Source organism: Melospiza georgiana, chromosome Z (assembly GCF_028018845.1).
Source record: "Melospiza georgiana isolate bMelGeo1 chromosome Z, bMelGeo1.pri, whole genome shotgun sequence".
NCBI classification, from domain to species: Eukaryota; Metazoa; Chordata; class Aves; order Passeriformes; family Passerellidae; genus Melospiza; species Melospiza georgiana.
Window position 1 is genome coordinate 36132851 of NC_080465.1, and position 12176 is coordinate 36145026.

General features: G+C 39.1%; 1 protein-coding gene across 36 annotated transcripts in view; it reads left to right on the forward strand.

Moving 5' to 3' along the window:
- The first annotated feature begins 4718 nt into the window (after positions 1–4718).
- The window catches only part of PTPRD (protein tyrosine phosphatase receptor type D), a 1169657-nt gene continuing 1162199 nt past the window's right edge, over positions 4719–12176 (forward strand). For all 36 annotated transcript variants that reach the window (XM_058043168.1, XM_058043170.1, XM_058043166.1 and 33 more), the window contains exons 1-2: positions 4719–4796; positions 5073–5180. The gene's annotated coding sequence lies outside the window, so the exon portion shown is untranslated. The remainder of the gene's footprint in view (positions 4797–5072; positions 5181–12176) is intronic.

Genomic DNA, 12176 nt, shown 5'->3' on the forward strand with positions numbered 1-12176 from the left:
ATTATCAAGTTTTCATCTCATGATAGTAAAAATAAATGCATTTTTTTTTTTGTGCAGTGTGAAACTGTTGACACATAAAAGGTTAGGAACAATAAAGAAATAACACAGCACTCAGTCATACAGGAAAGAATACTTTCTTCATAATGGCGATACATAGACCCATTTAGTCACTTGATCAAAATGAAAGAGACAGTTAAGAGCATACCATATGACATTTTAGATTCAACATTTTAGGGTTTTTTTAAACACTTTTAACAAAAGTACTATCAAATAAAGGTACAATTACCAAATAATTTTAAAGTAAATATAAATTAATTAAATTAAAGTAAATATATTTGGAGTTATGGTGTTTCTTCTATAAATGAACATAGTTAATATATAAATATTACTGTCCTGAAATAAAATTTCATTTTTTTCATCATTAACATCTTCTGTCATGCTTCCTGAGCAGCAGTAGTTCCCAGGAAAAGTTCCCATTATTACCCATGGAGTGTTTGTCTCATGGGTGCACAACTAGCCTTTTTTTATTGCAGAAAAACTTCATTTCTGCAACCTGACAATGAAAGATTACATCAGCAAATACATTCTTAGGAACCTTTCAATCCAATGGTAAGAATCACCTCCTTAAAGATAAATTTCTCTTATTTTGTAAGAAAGCTATTTCACATATATATATATATATGCCCAAATCTTTCTTAATTTCTCTCATTACACGCACATTTGGAATATGTGTACCATGCAGACATGGACTTAGAACAATGGGCAATTATGTTTTATGAGAAAAAACCACATATCATCTTTTCCTGTTCCTCTTAAAACACGGTTATTGTGAAAATATATTAACACTTACAATGTGTAATGTCTTAATTGAATGTTTTACTTGATTCTTAGAATCAAATATTTAGGACCAGTATGATCAAGGAAAAAAGAGCTATGAAGAACTTGTATTGAAAAACCCGTGTCACACAAATTAATCATGTGAGGATACCAGGTTTTCAGAGCTGCTTGCAGGCACCTGGTCTTTGCAGGAATGGTCCTTTTTGCCTTCCAGGTGGTTTCAAATAGCTGAGTCATCTTCTCAGTTTCCTGCAGGAGAGGTTAGAGTGTCCCAGAAAAAACGCTCAAGAGCAGTTTCACAAAGTGTTTCTTGCTATGTATTTGCCAGTGTATTTCCTATTCCTCTTATCTCACAACTTTTCTTTTGGGATGGGACAATTCAACCTCTTTCTGTTCATTGTGGTTATAAATATGCTACATGTCATAATGTCTGCTGCTTTTCTTCAGAGATTACAGTTAACAAAAAGCAAAAAGGTCTGAGGATTGAAGTTGGTTGAAAAAAAGAAGCGTGTGTCCCCAGAGACCAAAAGGTGGAAGTAAAATACAACAGTATTTTGCATCTTTAAACTGCCAGCTTTGCATTTCCTTTTGCTCAAGCTTTGTTATCATTTTTCTTATATGGCCAACCTCATCCATAGTTTTCATGCATGACTTGCAAAAATGAAATAGATTATGCCCCAAAAGAAGTGCTGTTGATGTACAAAATTGAATATTTACTACTATAACTAAATTCTAAAATAAAAAAGCAGCTACACAAACCCCCTTTCCTACTGTACTAGTTGGGCATAGTGCAGCACTGTCTCTGTTAAGTGTCAGTTATTTCAGATAGCAGAGGTCATAAATTCTGGCAGACACTGCAGCTTGGAGATTTTCTCAATTCTGATACATCTTAAACTTCTACATTAATATTTGGAACATTTAATTTTTGCTTCTAGTTTATTTCTATGTGGTTTTGCCTTCCCATTGTTTTACTTCCAGTTGCTCTTGTGACCAACTACGCAACACTTTTTAATATTAAATTCACGCCTGCCTTTCACAAAGTTTGAGAACATAGTGTAATGCTCAGGATGCAGAATGGGCGGTTCATTTGGGCTTCACTGTTAATTACCATGAAGTAACCTCTTTAAGATACGATACTGAACAAAACTTTGGTACTCATGAAATATAACATATACCATGTTATATTTATTACTCCTGGAAGTGAAATGCAGGAATAAGATATAGTAAATCAGAAAAATGTAACTAAATTTAAAAAAAAATAAAAAAAAAAAAGGAGAGGAAGGAAAGAGGAAAGGACTGAAGATTGAAAGGAACATAAGAATGGAAGATGTATAATTCCATATTGATACAGAGTGTAAAGATCTTAGAATCCCTAATTTTCTACTGCATTTAGCAGTGTTTTACTGTAGAGATAAAATCAGTTCTAAAATAATTAGCAATGCCATATTTAATTGCAAATTAAAGCACTACTCACAAGTGATCTACCAAAGAGTAAAACACCACTGGGAGGAAGAGCGTGGAGGGAAAATTTTTTTCTATTCTTCTTTCATTGTCCTTCCCACCCCTCCCCCCAAACTCTGAACCTTCGTGCCTCAAACTAGGTCAAATTGAGTTGAAGTGAGGCTCAGAGAAAAGCCGGCAATAGTCAGCAGCACCAGGTGCTCTTCGTCGCCTATACTCTTTCACGGGTAGCTCTCTGGTTCGCGCAGGATGAGCCTCGGGGATGAAATCACGCCCGCAGGAGGCTGCGCGCCCTCCGCCACCCCCGGGACGGGCGGGATCCCGCTGTCCCTCGCTCGGGCCGCCCGGCTGACCCGCTGCCGTGCCCGGGGGCGGCGGGGATGCTGCCCCGCAGGAGCGCTCGGCCTTTGCAGAGCCCCAGGCCGGCTCCGTGCCGCTCCTCAGGCTCAACCTGCCGCCACAGCACGAGGCAGCGCTTGCGGCTCAGCATCTGTGGAGTGGCAGGGGACCAGAGGGATGGAACTGCGCATCTAAGCGCTGGGAAACGCCTATCGCGGAAAGAAATCACCTTGATTCCAAAAAATCCCCGGAGGAGGGGGGAAGTGTTTCTTAAACCCCAGAAATCAATAGGAGGTAGCCGGCATACTGAACAAAGTTTAACTTTAATGCAGATGAAGGGAAAATGAAAAAAAAAAAACAACCGACCAACAAAAAAAAAACAACCTAAACCCAAAAGCACTAAAACACCCCCCAATCAAACTCCCTTGTACACAAAGATACCCCAATAACACAATCCTTTAAAAAAAAAAAATCACATAACGTTTAAGGTCTGTGTCAAACATTTGTGCATCGTTGTGGCGAGGCAAATGATTGAAAATATTCCTCTTGGAAGACGGTGTTGACCGGAGTTAGAAGTACCTTTGTAAATTAAATCTCGATGGGATCTATTTCTGGAAAAATCTTAATTAAAAATAGCGCGACCACAAAACTGTATTCTTAACTAAAACGAAAATCCCCTCCCCCCAGCCCGTCTGTTCTCAGACCGCGCAGTGTTATCAGTGGAACTGGAAACCTTACAGCATTCACCCCAGCATTCTGCTGTGAGGAAGCGGGAACGGGGAGGGGGGCAAGGGGGAGAGGAGGGAGGGGAGGCGGCACCGAGGGGTCTCATTGCTGGGAGATACTTTGAGGGCAAAGTAAAAGTGCCCCCTCGGGAGCAGCGCTCCTCTTCTGTCGCCATCGCCGTCTCAGATGCTACAGTATCAGGCGGAGAAGAAAAGAAAGGAATTTGGAGTTGATGTACACGCCGGAGCAGCAGTAAAAAGATATAAGATATCGACACGCTCAGCTGCATCTTGTTAAAAGCTTCCTGCGGGTTGGCAGAATGAAATCTTTATTTAAAATACACAAACTACCGTCAGGGGAGGAACGGAAGGGAAAACACTAAAAGGGCCAAACGTAGAGTTTAACCCACCGGTATAAGAAAAAGAGAAGAGATGAGATTGGTTTGGGGCGAACGGAAGAGAGGGGGAGGGTGCCCTCCTTGCAGCCCAGCCACAGAAGCCACCTGGGGACTCGGTGTCTCCACTCAGCTTTGGAGACTTTCTCTTTGATGGTGATAATGATAGTTGCTCTGGTACGGGAAAGAGACTTACGAATACCAGAAGCAGAATGTGTGCTCACATTTGGGTGTGAATGATAGGAAAACGTGCCTCGCCACCACATCCACAGCAGCTCTCTCTTAAGTAGTGGTAACATTATTTTATTATCGCCAGCCGGTGGCTTTAAAGGTGCATTATTTTAATGCATTATTAATTGTTTTCTCAGGGCGAGAGGAAGGTGGAGATCTGGCTTATTATTATTAATAGCGAGGAGCTCGCTCTTGTCGCACCCGCCGGGGAGCGCGGTGGGAGGAGGCGGCAGCGCCGGGGGAGGCGGGCGGCGGAGCGCTCCCGGCGCCGGGCTCTCCCTGCGCGGCTGCGGCGCCAACGCGCGGGGCTCCGCAGCCCCGCCGCACCCTCGCCGCGCCCGGCCCGGCCCCTCGCCCTCCGCCGGGCGCCAAGTTCCGCGGGCAGCGGGCGGCGCGGCACCTGGCGGCGGCACCTGCCCATCCCCGGCTCCGCGGGGGCGGCGAGGCTCCGCGACCGCCAAAGTTGCGGCGGGGCCGGGGGGCCGCTGCCGCTGCCGGCCATCAAGTGGCTCGGTAAGGAAATGCAGGGGAGCGGGCTGAGCGGCGGCGGGGGCTGCGCGGGGCCCCGCGGGGAGCCCCGGCCCTCGCAGCCCCCTTTGGGCCGCTCGCCGCCCGCCTGCAGACGGCAGTGCTCGCACCGAGAGCCGCTCCAGCGCCCCCCGCCCCGCACACACACAGACACACACACGCACACACGCACACCCCCCACCCCTCCTCCCCACCCCTCGCTCGCTCCCTCTCTCCTCCCTCTCGTCGCTCTTTTCCTCCCTCCCTCTCTCTCTGCCGGCCTCATCGGAGAGAGTTGCAGGTACCTTACCTCTCACCTCCCCGCCGCCCCCCCACAGACCCCCTCCCCCCGCAAATTTTAAGGGGCAGGAGCCCCGGGAAGCCTTTTTATTAATTAATTTATTTATTTAGGTATTTAAAATCCCTGTAAAAAATTAAAAAAAAAATCTTTGGAAGAATGACTCTTGTCGGAGTCAGTTCTGAAAACAGGGTTACCCCCCAGGAGCTAGCGGCAGCGGAGCTGGATCCCATCAAAACAGAACTGCCTGATGGGGCATGTGCTTCTCTCTCTTTGCAGTTCCTTCTGGGCCTGTGTGGACTAGGGGCACAACGCGGCGCCTGACTGGCAGGAGGGGAAAGCGGAGACTCCTTCAGGTTTCCAAAGAGGTCCGAGTGGACAGCATTAGTAAGTAAATTCTCTGTGCTTGCTATGTTCTCGGGCTTGTCTCCAGACTTTTTCTTAGCATTCACACACATACATATGCACACACACACATACATCTTTATACATGTGTATATACGTGTGTGTATATATGTGCATGCAATTCTGTTTTCAGGTTACTGCTCTGATCAGAGAGAAACTTGGCCGTGGTAACTTGGAACTGTTTTTAGTGGGAGGGTGCATTAAGTGGTTTGCTGATTTTTTTATGAGTGAAGAAAATTGAAGGTGAATACTTGTTTAAAGAAACTGAGTGTGGCAAGTATTGTGTAATGTCATATTTCAGTGCAGGTGCAGGTATGTGGTAGAATACAGACAAAATCTAAACAAAGAGATACTCCCTCAGGAGGGGTCTGCAGAATGGTCTGACCTGCAAAGCAATGGCAGGTGACAGGACATTCAGTTTAATATGAAATGTGCCTGAGTTATAGATACTAAGAATATTTTTGTCCGCATTCAATTGTAAGCATTTTTAGTCCGTGTCTCTGAAGTTCTTAAATTTTTCATCAAGTTCTATATGTATAAAATGTGTGTATATTTTTTCTTCTAATGAGGATGACAGCTCTAGACAACAGCTTTTCTTTCTAAGAGCTTTTATAGGGCATATTCAAAAGTACTGATGGCACTGTTTTCGATAGGTGAGAAAGATCTAGGAGAAACAAAAAGATAAGCTCATTTAAAAGGGTGTCATGAGCAGTGGAACTGAGGTTTGCTGGCTGAGCTGTAGAGTTAACAGAAGGTATGAAGATCATATAAATGTATGTCATGAAGTGTCTGCTGTTAGGTGTTGTTCAGCACTAAATATATCTGCATCTGGGAGAGAGAACTTTTGCAGGCATTTATTCTCTTGGGACAGTGGACCCGTTATCGACATTTGCCCCTTTTCTGGTAAGGGAGACAGCTAGTATTAGTAGTTGAGGGTTAACTGTTTCCTAGGTAGAGAAAAGAAATAACAATGACAGGTATGGCAATGAAAACGTTTGCTCATGTTTGCTAATATCTAAATAAAACCTCAGTGTTATGTCAGTAGAAATACAGTTGAGTCAGGTGTTTTTGAATGTACTGAAAGGAATCAATATCATTTCAGCATTTTTTCTTTATTCCGGCCAAATGGACTTGGATTTAAATTCTTCGTGTGTTGTATCTGTTGTAGGGACAATGTAGATTTGAATTAGAATAAATTAAAATTGTGTCTTTACAAATTCTTGGCAAATATGGGTTATTTTACAGTACAAATTCAGAATAAGACGGGCTGCTGTAAATAAACAATACAACTCAAATATCATATATATTAGGTCTTTACTGTTCACCTAATCAGAATAAAGTAGTGCTGTTAGAAGCCATTAAACATAAACTTACAAATGCATTTTATTAAACTTCAAAATGTAAAATTCATATTGCACTTTCAGGTGTAATTTAAAATCAGTCACAACTAATGAATGTCACTAGGAGTGAAAGTTTATCAGGGTCAAATAAAATGCATTTCTTCCTAAAGTAAAGAAAGTAGTTTATGTCACAACAGTAAAGAAAACTAGCAAAATTTACTTAGGAAATTAATATGACACAATCAGGAAAGACTAAATCTGCAGTAGCAGATGGATGACATTCAGAGTTACTTTCAGGTATTCATAATCTTAGAGCTAGGAAGGAATTACAAAGCATAGGGTGCAAGTTCTTAGACAGTGAATCAGGGTGACTTTCATATTGCGTTAAAGTAGTCTTTTGGTAATTGCCATTTATGACAGAAAAAATACCCCATGAACTCGTGAACTTTTAATTAAAGGATAACACATTTTCTGACTTAGTAAGGAATCCTACTGATAGTGTTTTAGTACTATGAATTTACCTTTCAGTTTAAAAAAAAGCGCTTTTTACTCACTTTTTTCTAAATGACTTAGTAACATTTGACATGGCTCATTGCTGTATTGTACTCCCTGTGGACAGCGCATTAAAATAATATATCCAGCTAATTTGCATGAACTGTTTCGAGACTGCATGCAGTGAAGTTTATTAGGCTAAGCTTTCAGTTCTGCTAGGTGGCCCCAAACATGCAGCAGTGTTGAATGTCTAACAGTGTGTCTATTAAAAAAAAAAAAAAAAAAAGTACATATGACTAACCAGATAGGAACTATGTTGTCCAGTTTAGCTCAAATGTCTATGTACTCAATGTCTTTATTAGTTGGAGCCCAGTCTTCCTAATTTGTCTTTGGGTTTTTCATTAATCTAGGATATGTTGTGGCAATGCTTTAGAATCTATATGAAAAAGTACTCAAAACACACTCCACTTTTGCTGTAATTAATACTCTGGGAAATGACCTGTGCCAAATCATGGCAATTAAATGTGATACATATTGTACTTGATTATATATTCAGGTACAATTATGAGTTTTTGGCATAGGCAAATGTCAAATTGGGTCAATCTGATTCAGAAGAAACGAGAGGATTTTAAGAACACCTATTGCTGTGCAAATACATAACTGATATAACAAAGTTGCATGTGTCAGCAGTAATGTGGTTTATTATGCAATTGTTCTTGTTATTCAGATCAGATAATAGTCTGATGAAATATATAAGCAGTCTACAGGGAATCAATGATTAATTCCTCTGACATGTGCATATTTAACATTTCTTACTAGTAAAATCCTAGATACCTGCATTAGTTTTCAGAAGCCAAAGCCAACAAACATTGTCAACATTAATCACTTAATATATTGAACTCCCACCAAACTTTGTGGTGATAAAGTCTGATGGAAAAATAACACCAGTGTTTCCTCCTTTGCTCTTTGCTAAATGTGGCTTTGCTGAAGAAACTGACAGTACACAAACAAACATACTGCTTGATAGCACAAACTATTTTAAAATGGGGAATGTGGTAATACACTGTATTAAAATGGGGAATCAAGTAATACACTGATGCTTTAATCTTGGTTTGTCTGTGCTCTTTTAAGAACTTACACCGCATTGATAACTTTTGTGTGTATAGGGGTAATAGTTCTACAGAATTGAAGTACTGTAACTAGTTGGAGAAACAAAGGTATCATTGTTGGCTTAATTGGAAAACAAGTGAGTTCAGCATATAGGAAAAGGTTACTGATACTTTTCATCAGTCCAAAGCTTGTTTAGTACAAAAACAGATTGGTACCTGAATCTCACATAATTAGAATAACCTGTATTGATTTACTATCACTTTAAAGACCTCCTAACCAGCAAATATAAATTTAACATTTATATGGATGTTCTATAATTTAGGGTTTTGGATTTTGATAACTGTACTCAAGGAAAGTAGTTTTTTTCCTTTATGAGTAGCCATAAAGATTGTGTGGAAAATGGCTAAGGCGGAAGAGACGTTCAGGGTGTTCTTTAAAATAGAAAAAAAAAGAAGTGAAAAGGCCATAGAAAGAGCTCAGATTCGAATGTACTTGAGCTGGAGAATGCCTGTATATGTGGTGTTTTATTTTGTTTTGTTTTCCACACATACATTATAACTAGAAGTTTCTTAAAGAGATTTTATGTTACCCCTTTTTCTTTTCGACTTTCCACCTTGAAGTTTTGCAGTTATAATCGTAGCAAACTCTGACAAAGTTGGCAAGGCACATTGTGTCACAGTGACAACATAATGATAGAAATGCAGTCATAAAATATTGACAAGAAGTGCAGTTAGAGTATCTGGTTTTGGACTTATTTGATTGTGAAAAAAAATACTTAGTAGCAAACACAAATTCTAGTAGGAAATAGGCAGTAGGCATGAATTAATTCTCAAATGAGAACTAAATATATTTGATAATAATGACTACAAGAAGAAAACAGACACACAGGCAAAAGGAATGCATATTGGGAGATTTTTTTAAATAATTCTTAATGCTTTTAGATGCTGTTTGATTTTCAGTTTATCCGTTCTAGTAGCTTCTTTTGTAAGATCCAGCATGAAACAATAACAGAAAAGCTAGCAATAAACAGAAAATTGCTGCAAATTTACTACTTTTGTGGTCAATATGAAGGCTGAATTACTAATCTATTTTCATTTGTTGTCAATAGTTGCAGAAATGATCCTATTTGTCTTACATTTATATTCTGTTAAATATAATATATTATATATAAATATATATGTAATATAAATGCTTTATTTAGACTATTGTGTAAGAAATAGTATTCTTTACATTCTATATTTCTGTATTGGTAACTTTGTAGCCACTTCTAAAAAGTGGAGTTTTTCTTGTCAATACATAAAATGAAGATCTAGTTGAATAAAATTTTAACTGATTAGCTACAGAATATGGTTTCTAAAATCAGTTTTATAAAATTTCTGCCAGCAACACTGTGAAATTGATCAAAATACTAGTATGTTTTAAAGTTTTCCTGAATAAAGTCATGCTTCAAATGCCCTTAAAGTTCTTTGAAATACTATTATACTTTCCAAATTATGTACTTAGTCTATGTTGAAAGTAAAATTAAGATTTTGGAGATGTGTTTGGATAAAGAGAATTCTAGATGTGTATGTTTGCAATATGAAGAAGGCTCTGAATAGTCCGATGATTTTCCTGAGAATGCTGTGGGGGATTTGTTCCAGCTGTAAGCAGCATGAGCTCATATAGTTGCTAATTAACAGATAGATACATATTACAGGCCCAGTACTCTGCTTTGTCTAAATATTTGGTTTAGAAAAATGTTTTTCTACATCAGGCAGTCCCATATTTGTGTTGCATCCCATTGTGAAAAGCTGCTTAAACTAAATTTTTCATGTATTTCAGGATGGCTTCTCAAAAGGTAAGGTGATGTTTTGGTGCATATGGTGCATTCTGCTTTTCTTTTGAATTTAAAAAATAAGAGCTGTACACAATGGCATTCAAGAAATCACTCTTTCTCCAGGATGCTGCTTTTTATTTGGTTTTAGGTTACTTAGCTCATTTGCAAAATGTGTTACACTGCCCAGTACTGAAATGTTAAACACATATGCTTTTAGTTTGCAGTCAAAAAGTGGGTTGAGGGGAAGCTGCTTCAGCTGGGGTGACTGTCTGTGAACATAAAGGAGGACTCATGAGCTTAGTGGGAAGTGGGATTATTTAGCTCTTCCAGGTGTCACGGAAACTGCGTGTGTAAGGTGAGCTCACATTTCCAGAGGGGTCCTCCCAGCTGGTGAGCTTCTCATGGGTGACAGCTCAATTGCTTCACGATGATGATTGATTTAAGGTGACCAGCCTGAATAAAGGTCCTCTGGTGGCAGCAGATTGGAAGTGTACACCAATCTGTCTTCTGGGAACAGTAATTGTTACAGGTACTGCAGCAGAAGTAACTGCTGCATAAGAACAATTGCATCTACTGTAGTTTGAAAGTGAAGTGATTTTTAGACTCTCATGCAGCAGTTTAACAGTCAATGTGGGAGTATGTCAGGCAAAGTAAGTTTGCTCTAGCTTTGACGCATTCTTTCTTTGTCTCACCCCTACACACTTAAAATGTACTCTTCATTGTGGTGCAAGGCATAAAGTCTCACCAGACCCTGTACTACATAAACCAGCATTTAAAGTAGTTTGGTGTTCTCCTCACTCTGCTTGATCTTTTAGTCAAATGTGGTTTTCTTCAGTCTTTAGTTAAAAAAAAAATAAAAAAGTTCTCCATACTGTAACTAACTGCACTTAGATCTAACATAGAATATTAATTTTTAGTATATAATTTTTTTGTTTTCTAAGCAGGATTTAAATAAGAATACTAATTGTACAAATTTTTAATCTATGTTGAAGGACTTCCTTTTAACCTTAAAGGCCAGTTCTGTATTCAACATCTGATGAAGGACAACATAGTCTGAATTCTTGCACATAAGTATAAGGTAGAGCAGTGATGTAACTCTTACTTAGGTAGCTACAGAATTACTGGCAGTACCAAAAAGATAAACTAAAACTATGTGTGACTTGCCCTTCATTTGGGTAAAATGACATAAGGATATCCATTCCATCAATTTAACAATCAGAGGTGGTGCATGATCTTAGTTTTGAAAGATTTTCTTTTAAATTAAAAGGACTATGCTGTGATGCTGTGAGGCAAAGCTCAAAGCATCAGCAGTTCTCAATGGAAAGGGTTCAAAGAGAATGCGTGTGCCCTGTCTATGTCTTAGCATGAGTTGCTTTCCCTTACTTATTGGAACTGAGGCTTGCCAGATGGCATTCTCAGGCTTCTTCAGAGAGATAGGAAACCATAAAGAGTTTTGTCTTTATCAGAAAACATAATAGTATAAAATTACAGCTGATACTTTTCTCTATCTAGGTTTTCCTGAAGGAAGTGTATGGTTTTCTGACTTAAGTTTTGTGCACTTTGACCATGATGTTACTATACTGATGCATTAGTAGTACAAATCAACTCCCAAACTGTCATGTAACTAGAATATTAAAGTTTATAACAAAAGAAATCAGACTTGAAATATATTTTGATGAGATCTTGAAACCTGAAAAATTCGTGTGATGGGAGGAATGCGCTGGGAGCGGTTTGATCAACATTAAATCATTATTACTGACATATCTCACATTTGTTAGCAGAAGTATTTATGAACATGCCAAGAATTTCTCTTTGAGAGAAAATTTGGCTAACTTTTTTATATGTTATAAATTTCTGAAAATTGTAGGTACAGATAAGTCATAAAAGTGAGTTTCAAATAATTAGTTGCCTACAACCTTTAGTGTAATTTGTGTGCATACCATTCATAGTTGCCTACAACCTTTAGTATAATTTCTGTGCATACCATTCATAGAAATATTTCTAATGAAAAGTTGTATTGTTCATTGGTATTCCTTCACAAACAGAAATCTGCACAGCAAAGCTCATTAATTTCAAATTTGACATCAGTAGTTATGGTCTGGCATCATTAGCATACCAAATGGAGTACTTAACAAAAAATAAGGAGAAAAGTAGAACTCTTGCATTAATATAGTGATAACCTGTGTTCCCCTTTGAATAATTTAGCCATTTCTTCAGTTT